Below are 7,595 nucleotides of genomic sequence, written 5' to 3' on the forward strand. Positions count from 1 at the left end.
ATCCTGATGAAATAATGAGTGATGAGTTTATTGATACAATAGATTGGCAGCATTGTTTAAATAAAAGCATCATATGAGGTTAATGGACAAAAAAGGTAATGGACAAACCGGGCAGGTGGACATCAGAGGGCGTCTCTGGGACTCCTGTGGTCACAGGTTCATTACTGCTGGGCTCATCAGAGGTCTGCTGGCCTCTTCCTCTGTTGGATCTTGGAGGTCCTATCAGAAGAATAGAATAGAGGAACTGAATTACTTTACAAATTACTGCATAGGGAAAGTAATGTTTTGTGTTACTCTGAGTTCAGTCCACTCAGTGAAGGAGCCATTTTGTTTTCCCCACCACCCCAAATTAGCTCAGTTCAATCCAGTTTCTCAAGAATCCAGTGCAGATCCTCACAAAACAAATCAAACCAGGAAGTCAAAGTGTGAACTTCAGCAGCAGCTCAGTCGCATGATGATTTAAAATATATAACATTATAACTGCAGAGACGAGGTTCGTGTTTGACCAGCAGTCAACTAAAATGACGTGAACTTTACAACGTCAACTGAATTCTGACATGCTGAGGTCACATGATGTTTGTGTTGTGTGTTTGTCTGCTGTCCTCTGCAGCTGTCCACTGTTTGACACAAGACAAAAGTAATGACTAAGAGCCGTTTTTAAAATTCACTAATTGTGATTGCATTATTTAAACTGTAAAGTATTAATTACATTACTATTTACTGCCAAAAGCAGTCGGATGACAGTAATGTCCGAACACTGACTGTGACCACACATAACCTGATCAAAGAACCAGAAACTGTTCAAATCAATGAGAATATTATAAGTAAATATGACTGAGATGCAATAATAAAACTGAACTGAAACAGTAATCGATTACTTTATACTGGGAGATGTTAGATTAGCTTAAGTGTCGAGCTGCTTCATGCAGCAACTTGACACTTAAGTTAAGAGACTCCAGTCAGCTGAGGCAGACCACAGCTCCACACACGTCTTGTTAAAAGCCTAATTTCAACAGTATTGTATTTATAAAATCAAAAAGCAGTTGGTGTAAATTTGGTAAATATGAAAGTGCAAGCACATTACTCTCCTAATTCCATCTTTTTTGTACATGCAGGTAATAGCAGGAGTGTATTTAGTGAGTTACCTGTTTCTGGATCATCACTGTCAGACTCAGTTTCCTTTCTTCTCTTAGGTGTTGAAGTTCCTGTTGAAATAATAAATAATAAATCTTTATCTTTTTAATATCCCAGTGTTTATAAAAACAAGTAAAGACTGGAGAGGATAGTGTCTGGTTAGTCTGAGGGATACCTGTGAATGCAACATCATCACCAAACTCATCAGTGGTTGGTGGTGGTCGTTTAGATCTTGAGGATCCTTTGACAAAAAAAGACAAAGTAAATGAATTGTCATGTTTGAGCTCAACACTCATTCAGCCAGTTACAGTTATGCCACAGCTCCACCTGCTCCGTGCACAATGCGATGGTTGCACTGCGCCCATAGCAGATCGCTTTTATGACGCTTTTCTTTTTTCGTCGCACATTGCACTGCTACATGGCTCCAACAGGTAAAAATTACATGAAACTGTGTTGAAAACTAGTCCAATGTATCAAAATGATTAAAAGAAGTGTCTTACTGTAACATAGCACATGTTTTAACTTGCCCATTTTTGAACTATCCTACTTGAAATCTCACAATCTCCACAGCTGGCGACAGCAGCTCGCTGCACTGACGGACTTTGTGTAGCCTCATAAAATCTGTCATGTTGCGCCGCTGACGTTATGCATCGCTACGCAGCCTGTGGAGCCCAGGCGTTACACATCTAACATGTAACCTACCTGATGCTGAGGAGCAGAAAGACGAGTCCTTCTCTGCCTCTGAGAGATCACTGTCCATTGTTTCCAGCACTTGCTCTGAAAGAGAGGAATAACAGAACCAAATATGACATGAAAGAAACATCTAGTCTGAAATAAAAATATATATGACATAAATGTATTTGCTTTACCATTGGGATCAATCTGGATCTGGTCCAGGCTCATTCCTTTAAAGTCTGACAGTCGGCCTTGCTCCAGAGCTATGAGCACTTTGCTGACTTTAGCTAACTGCAGCGTTCCTTCAGGTAGTCTGTAGTACTGCCTATGAACCCGGATGTCATGGCCAAGAAAATTTGCCAGTACGTCCATCTCATTATCTTTCAGGTTCAGGACGGTGGAAAGTGTGGACACATGCTTTCTCAGCTTGGTTGAGGACAGAGTTTCAGGATGCTTGGCCCCACATTCCCTTGCAATCTGTCTGATGGCATCTGATCCCCTGAAGTGAGTCTCTGCTCCAGGTCTGGAGAAGAAAAAGGGGTTCTCATCAGGCACACCACAGGCCCTCCGATGTGCAACCAAGGCTTCCATTGAGGAGAGCATGTCAGGTGTTAGAAGGGTGGGAACTTTCCTGTTTCTCTTCCCTTTTATTTCAATGCGTTGAAAATGCTGGCAAAGCTTTTGCTCAAACTCAGAAAGTCCAACTGCTAAATCTGAGTGCACATCTGAAGTGTCTCTGAGGGTGAAGGCACTCAACGGCATCTTTGACACCTCACCCTCGCGCCTGCGATTAAACAGGATGACTTCACAAAGAGTCAAACTGGCCAGCTTGGACCAGTTCTTCTTATCGGGATCATCCCTGAGTCTGCTTTGGTATTCTTGTCTGCATTTATCAACATACGTGTGCATGTTCTTCACATCCTCAGTGAATGGGAGGAGCTGAGGCGTATTCCACTTCCCCTCCTCTAGAGTCTGTAGTGCACGTGATGACACACACACGTTCCATTTCTTCTCATACAGACACCGGCTCCTCTCCAGGTTCTTCAGAAAGTCCTCATCGACAGACTCTGCCATCTGCGCTTCACACTGCAGGATATCTGCTATTTTCTTGAGACTATGACCCAGTTTTAGAGCCAAGGATGGAGTCTTATAGATGTTCTTGTCATCATCAAAACCAGCCACATCCTTCACTGCTTCCACCACAAAGTTGAAATTGGAAGGTACATAGAAGTCCTCAATATGTTTCAGTCTGCCAGCTCTCCGTGACTGCTTAATCAGTCGTCCTATTTCTCTCATTTTCTGTCTAATGTACTCATGTTTGGTCTTGTCATGTCCATGCTTTGCGTACATATGTTCTCCAAGTCTCAAAATGCTTTTCTCCTCTCTGATGATGCTTGTGACTTCATCTTGGTGCATATCACTTACCAGCTCCCAAACCTTCCTGCTGGTACCATCAGGGACGGGCTGTGCATAGGCACACAGTGATTGGATCCGACTTTTGCCTGGCTTTGTAGTGCTGCATTTTCTTGAAAGCTTGCACCTGGACATGTGCCTCCAGAGTGATTTTCTTTTCAGCAAAGCCTCACAGTTGATGCAGTGCATGTAGTCGCTGGCGTTCGCTGGATTCCCAGTTTGCTGACTTGGGATCAGTGTCCCACTACCAGCTTTTAGGACGTCGTTATTATGAGCACGGTTTCCTTTGTTTCTAATGAGGTCAAAGTGCAATTTTCTTTCCTTTGATTTCAAAGGAAAAGAGACTGCTTGTGCCACAGCTGGTTCACTGCCGTGTTTGCGGATTAAGTGCCTTGCCATTTTATGGCACTGCATAGTACAGTACAGACAGTAATGCCTTTTACTGTAAACTCTGCCACCATTTTTCTTTTTTTGTATCTTCAGTACCGACACATTTCCCAGGTTCTCTTCAGAAGAGGGCGAATACTTTCTTCTGTCAGTCCTCTGTGATGTCTTTGTCTTCTTCATGTTTCCCAGGTGTGTGTCAGTACTGGGCAACGTCTTCCTCTTCTTCACTGATGGAACCTCACTTGGAAGGTCACAAGATCCCTCTGAACTGCTTTCTGAAGCTTTTGATGGTTTATATTCCTCACCGCTGCTTTCAATGCAACTCACAGAGGCATCAGATCCATCAGACAGCTTGGGTATCAGTTTCAGGACTTGTTTGGTAAACTGGAAATTAAAGATATAAAACACTTACAGCTAAATTATCTGCAATAAACATTAACAGTGACTATACATTTGAAGAGGTGCTAATAAGATTGATGGAAAACTGTCATTAACATGACATCTGTCATGAACATTAATGAATATCAATGACTGTCCTATGAACACAACTTCAAACAAAAAGTTACATTAACTAGCTATGAAAATCTTGCATTGTCTATGAGACCTCCTTACAACATCGGCAACTGAACCTGACAATCAACCTTTGTGTGCTATACAGGGTTAGAGGAAGGCTGTGACATGCACTGTCTGAGTTGTGTTGACAGATACTGAATGAATAGAGGAACGTAGAGATAAACTAAATTTTCTAAAATTTTCTTCTTCTCAACAAATCCTAATGTTTTTAATAGTTTTTAGACAAAAGCACAGGAATAAGATCAGGCTTTGAATACACACAACTCCAGATAGTAGTTAAGTTCATTGTTGGTTTGGATCCAAACATGAGATTTGTTCACATGAAGAAAAATATGAAGTAAAAACAATATCTGACATACCTATAATTATGCTTTGTTTATATTGTCTTATAAAAGTTTCCTGCTTCTTTTCATTTTGCAAACTTACAAAAACGCTGTCAGTTCTGGTCAGAGGGGGAACATCTGGGTCCTCACCAGCACTTGAATGTGAACTTTCAGGAACGCATATGTCTGTGTTGTTCCCATCATCTAGGCTGGTTTCCTATGGGGAAGGAAAAACAATATAAAAAACTGGTAGAAATAGTTACCATAATACATTGAAGATTGTGAAACATGATTTCTATTTCTTACATTGCCAAATTATTCCCTACTTGCTTGAGTTTTAAGGGACATAAGGTGAACATTTAATTAATAGATCACCTTGAAACTTCCCCAGGTGATTTCTCACATCAAGACAATTGTTTTTGTATATTAAGTTATCAAATGTTACGCCTAAATATGCAAATCAGTCAATATATAAGTAAATATGTGCAAATTTGCAAACATTTCGACAGAAATCTGAACTTAAGATGAAGCCAGATTCAAGATTCTTGTTTCATTTTGTTGACATATTAGAGTCAAAGGTTTTTACTTACCAAAGTCTTAGAGGAAGACAGCAGCCCAGATGACAGATCTGAGTGTGATGAACTCTCTCCCTCTTGGTTTGTACTTCTTGAGAGCTAGACACCACAGACATACATATATCATCATTACAAACTAAAACATAATGTGTAAGAGGTCCCATTGAAAAGACAGGTCAGAGTCTTCTTATAAAATCAAATGTTTAAATATTTGCATGTACAGTGTATCACATTTGAACATCAGAGCCTCATCATCATTACCTGAGTTTGGTGTTTAACAAGCTCCATGTGCTTAGATAAGCATTTCTCATGATGCTGCCTCAGGCGCTGTAAACGTGCCTCCCGCCTGGTAGATACACTATACAGAAAAACAGAAAAACAGAAAACAGAAAATATCTATAATTTAAGAGTCAACCAGCCACAGGGAAGTGTGATATGACTGAAAGCTCATATCCCAATATAGTTGATTTCAAATCCATATAACAATATAACATTTTGGAGGCTAACGAAATGCTAGCTAACGGTGCGGTGGCAGGTGAAACATGCTAATTAAACACTCTCTTTCCTCTCCTCAGCCCCTCGCTCCTCTCAAGCCCCTGAATATTAAAGTAATACAGTAACATTACCCACAGACAGTTAAATAAAAGTAAGTAGCAAACCGGAAAAATCGTCCACATGCGTCTGGTAACGAGCTAGGTCATGTTAGCATCGGAAAAATGTGCCAATATAAAAAAGTAAGTTTTTGGCTACAAACATGAAGCCACAGTGCTAAGTCTAATTAATAACTACTAAAATAGTTTAATGTACTTACTTCGTTTTTGTTGGCGTCATCTTCATCAGCCATCAGCCCTCTGTAGTCCTCTCCGTGTGTCGGTGCTGCTGTGCTGCTGCCGCACCTGTCACACTGACTGCACTAATTAACGGTCATGAGCTGAGTGCGTGACCTGCGCGGTGGGGGATGGGCATAGGTAAGTGGGGGACCACTTATGTCAGGAAAAGTGTGTTTTTTTGTGTGTTTCTGCGTCACCATTAAAGCGCTCATTGTGTTGTCATGGGCTTGTGTAAGAATGTATTTATCAATGTCTGAACCCCATTTTAACTAGAGATGGCATTTATGGCTCTTTGGAGGGAGTCGGCTCTTTGATATCCGTTCATTTCAAAGAGCCATTCATGGGCTGAGATTTGGATCAGAATAATTTCGAAATCAGATTACCCACCAATATTTGAGTTTGAATTATTCTGAAATATTGATTATAACTTCATTTGACATGTGTGGACAAGATTTTAAAGTTCATTGTAAATACTCCACTGCCATATCCCTCTGAGTTGACATTGAGATCACTATTTACCCTTTGTATAAAGTAGGAATATCATAACTGTTAACTGTAGCTTCAGTATCTATGGATATCAGAACGAGACAGCTAGCTGTTAGCTTCAGTATGATAATGAAGAAAACTTGTAGCTTCAGTATCTATGGATATCAGAAACTCTAGCTGTAGCTTCAGTATGTATGATATCATAACTGTTAACTGTAGCTTCAGTATGTATGAATATCAGCAACTACTAACTGTAGCTTCAGTATCTATGGATATCAGAACAGCTAGCTTGTAGCTTCAGTATGAATATCAGAACAGCTAACTGTAGCTTCAGTATCTATGGAATATCAGAACTGCTAGACTGTAAGCTTCAAGTATGAATATCATAACTGTAAACTGTAGCTTCAGTATATGAATATCAGAACCTAACTGTAGCTTCAGTATTATGGATATCAGAACCGCTAACTGTAGCTTCAAGTATGAATATCAGAACAGCTAAACTGTAGCTCAGTATCTAATATCATAACTGGTTAAGTGTAGCTTCAGTAATGTATTGAATATCAAGAACTAACTGACAGTAGCTTCAGTATCTATTGGATATCAGAACGAGCTAATTACTGTAGAATGTCTAAAGTGAATAGCATGTAGAATTTCTAGCTAACTGCATGCGTCAACCGTTATACGAATGGATCACTAACGCATATGTCTGGTCCTCTAAACTCGTAGCTTCAGTATCTATGGATATTAGAACAGCTAGCTGTAGTTTCAGTATGTAATATACTAGCCAGAACAAACAGCTAACTGTGTATGGGTATTCAGTATGAATTATCATAACTGTTCCTTAAACTGTAACTTCAGTATCTATGGAATATTAGAACAGCTAGCTGTAGCTTCAGTATGGAATATCAGAGACCTAACTGTAGCTTACAGTTAGTGTAATCATGCATAACTGCCCAAACTTCTTTCAAGTACTATGAACTCAGCTATGCTAGTGATATTTCAGATGAACAAAACAGGTCTACTGACAGTCTTCAGTATTCATCATAGACTGCCCTAAAGATGGCTTAGCTTACCATTGCTCAAAACTAGTGTAATTAGTAATGAATATCAGAACAGTCGTCACTTCTATAGAATCATAACTAGCTAAAGAGCTTCTCCCAGTATCTATGGATATCAGAACTACTGTATCAGCTGTATCA

This window comes from Seriola dumerili, unplaced genomic scaffold (genome assembly GCF_002260705.1).
Source record: "Seriola dumerili isolate Sdu_G_001 unplaced genomic scaffold, Sdu_1.0 BDQW01000592.1, whole genome shotgun sequence".
NCBI lineage: Eukaryota > Metazoa > Chordata > Actinopteri > Carangiformes > Carangidae > Seriola > Seriola dumerili.